The sequence below is a fragment of the Eptesicus fuscus genome, chromosome 2 (assembly GCF_027574615.1).
Source record: "Eptesicus fuscus isolate TK198812 chromosome 2, DD_ASM_mEF_20220401, whole genome shotgun sequence".
NCBI lineage: Eukaryota > Metazoa > Chordata > Mammalia > Chiroptera > Vespertilionidae > Eptesicus > Eptesicus fuscus.
This window is the reverse complement of record NC_072474.1, coordinates 71,987,407-71,997,394: the sequence shown is the minus strand read 5'-3', so window position 1 is coordinate 71,997,394 and position 9,988 is coordinate 71,987,407.

Here is a 9,988-nt window from a genome sequence, read left to right as displayed (position 1 = left end):
AAAATAATTCTATGCTAATGAAGTAAATCAAAGGAGTTTGGAGGTGAAAATAATTTTATGAGGCTATCTAGCCACATCTCATATCTATTTCTTCATTACCTCTACACCTAGACCCTCTTTAACACCTCAGAGCAGGGACACCCATTACCTCATGAGGCAGCCTCTCTTGCTAATGTTGCCATGCTGTGGTGACTATAGTTATTAATACTATTGCATATTTGAAAGTTGCTAAGAGAGTAAATCTTAAAAGTTCTCCTCACAAGAAAAAAAAGTAACTATTAAGGTGATGTTAAGTAGACTTACTGTGACGATCATCTCACAATATATACAAATATCAAATCATGTTATACACCTGAAACTAATATATTGCTATTTGTCAATTATACCTCAATAAAAAATAAAGCTGTCATGCTGAACTAAAATATGCCTATTTTCTTCATCACAAACTCAGATGCCTACAGAAACCAGTTACATAACAGTTATGTGAAGTTGGCCAAGAGTGGTGGGAATTGTGGCATACGAGACAGTACTTGTCTAGTGTAAAAGAATTAGCTACTATTGCACAATTGATGATTGTTGCCATGGGAGAAAGCAATCCTGATGTTGCCAAAGTGTTCTGCATTTTCAACAGACACTTGAAAAGCAGATTTGCATGTGAAATGTCACCATTAAAAAAAAAAAAAACTATCTATATGGCTACATCAAAACTTAAAGACTGTTAGTTGAAAAGTATAAACTATCATGGAAGAAGCCTTCTCCATCTTCCACAAGAGCATTCAGACTTTTTGTTGTTGTTGTTGTTAATCCTCACCGGAGAATATTTTTCCATTGATTTTTAGAGAGAGTGGCAGGGAAGGGAAGGGAGAGAGAGAGAAACATCAATGTGAGAGAGTCATATCAATTGGTTGCCTCTCACGTGCACCCTTGGATGAGGCTGCAACCAAAATACGTGCCCTTGACCAAAATTGAACCTGCGACCCTTCAGTCCTCAGGCCAATGCTCTAACCACTGAGCACCCTGCCAGGGCGTGCATCCAGAATTTAAAAATACTTACTATATCTACCCTAATTTTCTTTTCTCAATCGATATCACCTTGGCTGATTTAAGCATTTTAAAATTATGCTACAATTATTTACATTGCAATAATCAAGTAAGAAGATGACTTTAAGAATCCACTGGATCAACTCAAACATTTAAAATATAATTGAATTTTTTTAAAAACTGAAGTTAATATATATAGGAATGATTACAAGGCAAAGAGCAAGCACTGTGGTAACATCTTTTCTTCTGGTATTTCGTCTTGTGGCATCTTGTCCAGACCACATTTCAATCCTACCATTTTAAGTACCGCTAAGATTACTAGTTTCAAACTTCACACAGCATATCATGTACTTGAGGGAATGACCAACAGTGAACTACATGTTACATGATGAGTTTTTATACAGCAAAATTCAGAGCATTGTTTTAACACAATATTGTAGCTCACCCACATCAGAGCAGCAGCCTTATTTGACCCCCAAAGGAAGCTTATGCCGTATTACCTTGGAAGTAATAAAACATTATGCTTCAATCATCATCTTTTTCTTATTTCAGTCTTACTCCATTTTTTAGAACATTCTTTTAGTGTGTGAGCTAATAATGTGGTTTAAGTTGAGAAAGGCAATAATTACTAGAAATGAACTATCCCAAAGCAAAAGAGTTGAAATTACAAAACTTTGAAATGTTTTTTTTCAACAATAGACCATCCTATATAATAAAAGGGTAATAGGCAAATAGACCGAACGGCAGAACAACCGAAACAATCAAAGCGAAATATGCTAATGATATGCTAAGGCTGCTCAACCGCTTGCAACAACATGCACCGACTACCAGGGGACAGTCAACTGGTTGACCAGTCGCTATGATGTGCACTGACCACCAGGGGGCAGATGCTCCAACTGGTAGGTTAGCCTACTGCTGGGGTCTGGCCGATCGGGACTGAGCGAGATGGGCCGGACAAGCCCTGGAGCCCTCCCGGTCCCTCCCCAGCCCAGTCGTGCACTGGTGGGGTCCCTTAGCCTGGCCTGCACCCTCTCACAATCCGAGACCCCTCAGGGGATGTCAGAGAGCCAGTTTCAGCCCGGTCCACAGGCCACTCCCCTTGGGAGAGCACCAGACACAGGGCTCATGGCTGGTGAGCCCTGTAAGCCTCTCCCTATCGGGACTGATTGGGCATGAGCCTGCAGCAGGCACAGTGGGTTCGGGATAAGCTGGAGTGGCAAGTAGGAGCTGCAGGCAGTGTTGGACTGCAGGTTTCGACCCGATCCCTGCAGACCTCATGCACCAGGCCTCTAGTACATTTATAACTTTCTAAACATTATTTGCTATTGCTTTTTAAAATACTTATAATACAGTAATAGTACAAAATTATGTGATGATTATCTTACATTGAAAGGAGAAAGCAGAGGGATGCAAAGTTCAGCATAGGATATATAGTCAATAATATTGCAACAACTATGTATGGTGCCAGGTGGGTACTGGAACTCTCAGGGAGAACACTTTGTAAAATATGTGACTCTAACCATTATGCTATACACCTGAAATTAATACAAAATAATAGTGAATGTAAAAAAAAATGTGCATAACACTTTCCAAAAAAGACTTGTAATAGGAAAAAAAAATCTACATTTCAAGGTTTAAAAATTAGAAAATAAAAAATAATCTAAAAATATATTGAGTGTAATCCTTCACCCTTTTTAGCCCTCTTCCCTCTGACAGCTGTCAGTATGTTCCATATATTCATGCCTCTGTTTCTATTTTGTTTGTCAGTTTATTTTGTTCATTAGATTCCACATATAAGTGAGATCATATGGTATTTGTCTTTCTCTGACTGGCTTACTTTACTTAGCACGATAATCTCCAGGTCCATCCATGCTGTCACAAAAGCTAAGATTTCCCTTAAAAAAATATTGAATATAAATTGTAATTGAAAAATAAAATTAAAAAAATACACAGGTAGCCTGGCCTGCATGGCTCAATGGTTAAGCATCGACCTATGAACCAGGAGGTCATGGCTTGATTCCTAGTCAAGGCACCTGCCCAGGTTGTAAGCTCAGTCCCCAGGGTGGGACCTGCAGGAGGCAGCTAATTGATAATTCTCTCTCATCATTGATGTTTCTACCTCTCTCTTCCTCTCCTTTCCTCTCTGAAATAAATAAAAATATATTTTTGAAAACAAACAGGTAAACTCTAGGATAATCCTGTATATGATAATCCTAATATAGTATGTAATAATATGTAATAATTGCTTTTTAAAATTGGACCTGAGACAAGTTATAAACTTCCTAACCATTCCAATAGTACATTCATACTTATTGTATCAGTATTAACTGAATGAGCACTTTTTCCTCTGCCAAAATGAAAATGAGTAATCAACTTAAATCCGAATTGCTTATCATCATGGAAGTTCCCCAACAACTTCTATAACCACATAAAACTAGAAAAACAACCCCTGTAACATTAATCATTTTACAAATTTTGTTTGCTATGTCTTAGTACAAAGCTACCAAAGATAACCTTCACTTTACACATCATCTGCAGCCCATCTGAGACTCTGACATGGAACATCCAAGATCTCAGGGGAATGTCTCTGGTTACCTATGGTAACTAAGACCATATGCAAAATACTCCATTGACAAACTAAAAAAATGAGTAAAAAGATAATTTTTTGATGCATTTCCATAAACAAACATTGTAAAAAAACAAACAAACAAAAAAACCAGACACTGAAAAAACTATTACAGGCCTTCAGATTTAAGCAATAAAAAAATCCTAACCACTGAGCATACAATGCAATTCCTTACAGCCTCTGACTAATCACCACAGAATAAGCCCACTGGTGCCAGAAGGGGGGAAATCCTTAATTGCTGTAGATATGTGTTGTAAGGTTATCAGCACTTTAAACCACTAAATTTGATTAAAGTTAGCAATGTTATAGGGATGATTGCTTTGGGAGAGGAAAGAAACTAGTCCTTTTCTCATTTTGTGGTTGACGGTAGATTGTGAAACAAAGTCGAAGGAAGCAATAGCATAGGATACAGGGCATGAGAGTAGACTAGTGGTGTCCAGAGTTTCCCGTGGGAAAGTATATCCAAGACAGTTTCCTGGCATCTGAAAATATTTAATTTTTTATCTCATCAATTTTGATTTCTATTTTTGTAGTTTATATAAGATACATACTAATACGTGATATAAATGTGATGTAAGGAAATATTTATCTATTTGAGATGCATGCTTCAAAATTGTCATCATGCACGCCTTTCAGTAAGAAAACCTGGAGATTGTAAAAGTACCAATAATGGCTAGGTGCCAGGCACTATTCCAAAAGCTTTGCGTGTAATATTTTATTTATTCCTTAAATCAATTTTATCAAATAAGAACTATTATTATCCCCATTTCATAGATGGAGAAACTGAGTCACAAAGAGGTGACTTAAGTAACTTACTTTACTTAAGTTACCTTAAGTAACTTATTCAAGGTACCAAGGCTGATGTGGTAGAATACATTTGAAGCCACAGAGACTGGTCCTAGTGCTTATATTAGAACTAGAGGCCCAGTGCATGAAATTCGTGCACAGGTAGGGTCCCTAGTGGCTGCTGGCTGCTGGCTGCTGGCTGCTGGCTGCTGGCCAGGGCCTCCCTTCCCCAACTGCCAGCTGTCAGCCGGGGCCTTCCTTCATTCCTTGCCGCCCCCTGGTGGTCAGCGCACATCATAGTGAGCGATTGAACTCCTGGTGCCTCGAACTCCCAAGGGGGCACTTTGCATATTAGGCTTATATATATATATATATATATATATATATATATATACTAGAGGCCCGGTGCACGAAATTCGTGCACGGAGGGGGGTTGTCCCTCAGCCCGGCCTGTACCTTCTCCAATCTGGAACTCCTCGAGGGATGTCGGACTGCCCTGTGGGATCGGGCCTAAACGGGCAGTTGGACATCCCTTTCACAATCCAGGACTGCTGGCTCCCAACTGCTTGCCTGCCTGCCTGCCTGCCTTCCTGATTGCCCCTAACTGCTTCTGCCTGCCAGCCTGATCACCCCGTAACCACTCCACTGCCAGCCTGTTTGCCCCCAACTTCCCTCCTCTGCTGGCCTGGTCACTCCTAACTGCCCTCTCCTTCAGGAATGATCACCTCCAACTGCCCTCCCTGGCAGGCCTGGTCCCTCTCAACTGCCCTCCCTTGCAGGCCGGGTGCCTGCTGGGCAATGAACAAACATGAATATATGGATCATCTTAAGGAATTTCCTAAACATTCAGCAGGATGAATGTTTTCCACTCGTCATTGCTCACCCAAGGTGTCCAAAGCCAGAAGCTGTAGATAAGGTACATGGAGAAAAAAGGATACACAGTGGAGGAGGCCAAAGACACTACCATTTGCAATGGCTGCCACATAAAGGAAAAGGGAGGGGGATTTCTGGTACTGATTCTGCCACTTATTATCCTTATGATTTTTGAGCAAATCGTTTCCCTTCTCTGGGGCTCAAATTTTTTTTTTAATAAAATGAAGGAACTGGGATAAATGATATAAAAATGAATTGATGAGTCTCTAGTATTTCACAAAAGCTGAGAGCCAAGAAGAAGTCTTAACAAGATGACAGCAGTTCTGCAGGAGCTGAGTAACACCTGGCAGATACCATATGGATCAGCACTGCTATGCAGGTAATTTAGGAACCAGGCTAAAGAGAGTTATCATGTTAATTAGGTTGCCTCTATAAGAGCCTCTGGCAAGAATTAAATTGTAATTATTTGTGGCTGAATTATCTAATTGTACCTCATATGCTAATATTCTAAGCTGTCAATCAAAAATAACTTGAGCTTGTAAATCTAAAGATTGCTAGCAGGGCTTCTCAGAGGTCTAGAGAGGCTCAGGGCACTTCTATTTTATATTTAACAATAAGAAATATCAAAACATGGCTCAGAAATCATGATATATTTCATCTTTATGGTGGACAAAATAACATCTTTAACACAGAAATTGCAAAATGCACCCTTAAGTAGTTGAATCAATTGCTTTTATGGTAGGAATGTATTAGGATAGTCACCACATTTGTAAATGTCTGTCATCTTTGCTTTTCTACAGCTGATGATAAGTTGCTCTTTCTGAGAACAAGTAGTGTGACATTTGTTTCTCATTGAAAAAAATTAAGCCCAGTTGCAAGTATAGAGAACAAACCTTTTGTCCTTGTAGATTTTAGTTGGGAAGCAAGCACTTTATCTATCTAATAAATATACCAAGAGATGTACACTTTGGAAGAAAAAGGGAGAACAGTACCATGTCAAACAACTCAGGAATAAAAGTTCACCTACTACAAGACTTTTGCCTAGTCTCTCCATAATATGTTTTTGAAGTAATGCTAGTTCCTAGATTCTTTCATAAATGTAGTGTAATAGCATCTTACACAAGGATAGATAAGAAAATCAGCTTCTAAGGCAACCCTTAGGGAGAAAATTACCCTGGGATAATCTCTTAACTAAAGTCTGATAATCTATAGTTTCTTTTTGTGTTTTTGTTTTGTTTTGTGTGTGTGCTTTTTAAATATATTTTTATTGATTTCAGAGAGGAGGAGAGAGGGAGAAAGAGATAGAAACATCAATGATCAGAATCATTAATCGGCTGCCTCCTGCATGCCCCCCACTGGGGATCGAGCCTGCAACCCAGGCATGTGCCCTTAACCAGAATCGAACCCAGAACCCTTCAGTTTGCAGGCTAACACTCTATCTACTGAGCCAAACCGGCTAGGGCAAGAATCTATAGCTTTATACAATCCTATACAATATTTTTAAGCACATTAAAGTTTAAGATTATGATGCTGAACTGACAAGAAATAAAAGTCCGTATTTAGGTGTATGAACACTCAAACCATTTTGCCTTTAAAGAAGAACACTGCTTGCCTCCAGGGTTCACTCCATTATATTTAATACTAGAGGCCTGATGCATGAAATTTGTGCAATGGGCTCGGCCCTCACAGCCCCGGCTTCATCGGGAAGGTCATCAGGACGGTTGTTCAGCTATCCGATCTAATTAGCATATTACGTTTTTATTATTATAGGTTAAGCCTCTTAAATCCTAATACACATTACTAGATTTGGTTGTTGTGAAAAGTCCATAAGCTATCCTTTTTTTTTTTCTTTTGACAAATGAGTTTGGAAGGCCTACTATCTATTGGCACCTAACCCATGGTCTGGCACATAGTAGCTTCTTAATAAATGCCAAATTGTTCATTCAGAAGTTGCAGAGGAGAATTTGGCCCCAGTATCCTGTCTTTACAAGCTGGCATTTCTTCCCATGGCTCTGCTGAACAATTATCACTCTGATGCCCATCGGTATGTTAGATTATGATGAGAGACCAGTGCTCTAAAGCAGGAGTCAGGCCAGCAAATGTGGGCAGAGCAATTGAATCAAATGATACAGGCAGAGAATGGTGTGAATGGAAAAGGCCACGTCTGCCTAAGAGGGGCAAGCATTGTGCACTGAGCTCCCACAGAACATTGTCTGCAAAAATGCCAGCCCAGCGCAGCACATCTGCCTCCCACATGCCCCACCTTCACACCAAAGAGCAAAAGGAAATCCTCTGCTTTTTACCTAAAATGTCCCTATGTTTGTCTCGACTAAATAACAGAACCAATGTCCCCAGCCTGGCCTCTCACAATAATGCTGACCACGGAGATTGGAATTCAGTGTCCACAACAGAGCATGGAATTAAGACTTGGCTCTGAAGCTGTGAATGTGTGAGCTGGGAGACTGAGAGAATGATGGTACCAGACTCAAAAACCACAGTGACAGCTAACGCGGCAACAGGAAAACATGTTTCTTAGATGTAGATTCCAATGGCGTTCATCAGCGCTCCTTGTGGGGATATTTTATTGATGTCTGAAAAGTTTCAAAGCCAACACACATCTACCCAAATGAGAACTGAACTGACAAGAGCAACATCTGCACCTACTCTGGAGGATGAAGTTACAAGAACTGCTAATCCTGTGCTTCTGAACTCTGGCAAACCAGTGTCCAAAACTGACGGAACACTCTCTTTGTCCCCTATTACTTCTCACGGAACAGTTTTATGAAAGTACATTAGTTACATAAAGACAGACCAATAGCAGGATAGGAATTTTTCATTTATCCCCAAATATCCAGCACCATATCTACTTTTAAAACTGGAATGCTTGACAAAAAAAAAAGGCTTTTTGCTTTGCTATTTGAGATGTTCTTAGGCCCCAAATAACAAGCTATGCTTCAGGTGTTACATTCATAACTTACTCCTTAGAAGTATGTAGTAAACTGCACTGATGGATATAGAGGTGACAGAAAATAATAACCTAAAGAAGAACCCATAATACAATCTAGAATGGCCTCCCCCCGCTTATTTTTGTTAGCTTTATTTGCTCTTCATTCCAATGAGGCTCGTCTGAGCTTGCGAACTTTGCAGACGAGGAATGCTTTTGGAAAGCCTACCTTGGAAGCTTTCCTTGAGTCAGGTGGGGTATGCAGAGTTTGGCCAGCTCTCATCAGAGTACGAACTGCCCAAGTGAACTCCAAGGAATGCCTCGCAGCATGCTGCCTGCACTGGCGTGTGCCCAGGCGAAACACTATCCCGCCTGCTAACCTCCGAGGTGTATGTAACCTCTTATTCTCCCTCGTGGAGTTTGTTGTTTTTTTTTTTCACTGAAATGGTTCCTGTAAATTGTATAGAGGACCATGTTTTGATTATGAAAATCATTTGCAATGAGTAAGGCTTTTTCTATCTCTGTCTCAGTTATCTAAATCATTTTATCTTTCCAATAGAAAGCTTCTTTCCACAAAAAAGTGGAATACCATGTACCAGTCTGGGCAATATCGGCTTACAAAGCTCATGAAGACATGGCACTAGGGAGTTTATAAGAAACTAGAAGCCGGATGCACGAAGATTCGTGCAAGAATAGGCCCTCCTCCCCCTGGCTGCCGGCACGTGGCGGGCTTGCTCCCGCAGCCTGTGTAGCGGCAGAGGCAGTGGCAAGCAAGCCCTGCGCATTCCGGCGCCTCTTCCTCCTTGCCCTCCTCCTCCGGAGAGTTCCTCTGTGCAGCGCTGGTGCTCCTGGGGAGGCACGGAGGGGAAGAGGTGGGGGGAGCGAGGCAGGCGGGGAGGACTGGAGAGGTTGGGTGCGCTAGTGCGTTTCACTTTCCCAGTGTTAAAGTGGGATGCAACTGGCCCCCTTCCTCATCCTCTTCCTCCTCTGCCCTCCACCTCCTGCCCACCTGCCCTCCCTCCATGCCCATCGCCCCTCCCCTCTTGATTTGGCGAGATAGGGAGGAGAGAGATCTGATAATTTGGGTTATTGTGTAGGTGGCTTCTTCCATCTATTCAAAACAAAGCTGGCCACCAGCGGCTGCCGCCATGGCCACCACCATCGCCCCTTGGCTGGCCCGGGGCTCCCGGGGCGAGCTGTGCACTGAGCGATCTCCCACGCACATCTGCGCCCATGGGGCTGCTCCATCACTAGGGTTTTGTTTACCAGAGCAGTGGGGCAGGGGTGGGGTAGAGGGAGATGCCAGAAACCAGGAGCTACGACCTCAGGCACCAGAGGGTTGCCTCTGAGGCCGGGGGCTGAGCCACAGGGAGGCTGCAAGGACGGTTGACAGGTGTGGAGAGTGGCAGGGAGGCCCTGAGGAGGTGCGTTGCCTGGAGTGGCTGGGGGGCGGGGCCACTGCTATTTTTGTCAGGTTAGTTTGCATACTTGCTCCTGATTGGCTGTGGGTGTCACAAAGTGAGGGTCAATTTACATATTTCTCTTTTATTAGATAAGATTAGTCAGGCAACTTGAAGCTATCGAGTTTAAAACATTTTTAAAATCCTAAGTTATTGTCTTTGTTGCATTTATCAGAAAAAAAATGAAGTTAATCATAAGCTACCCCCACATTGTTTGGAAGGATAGCTTCTAATTAATATTTAAGAACTCAGTTACAT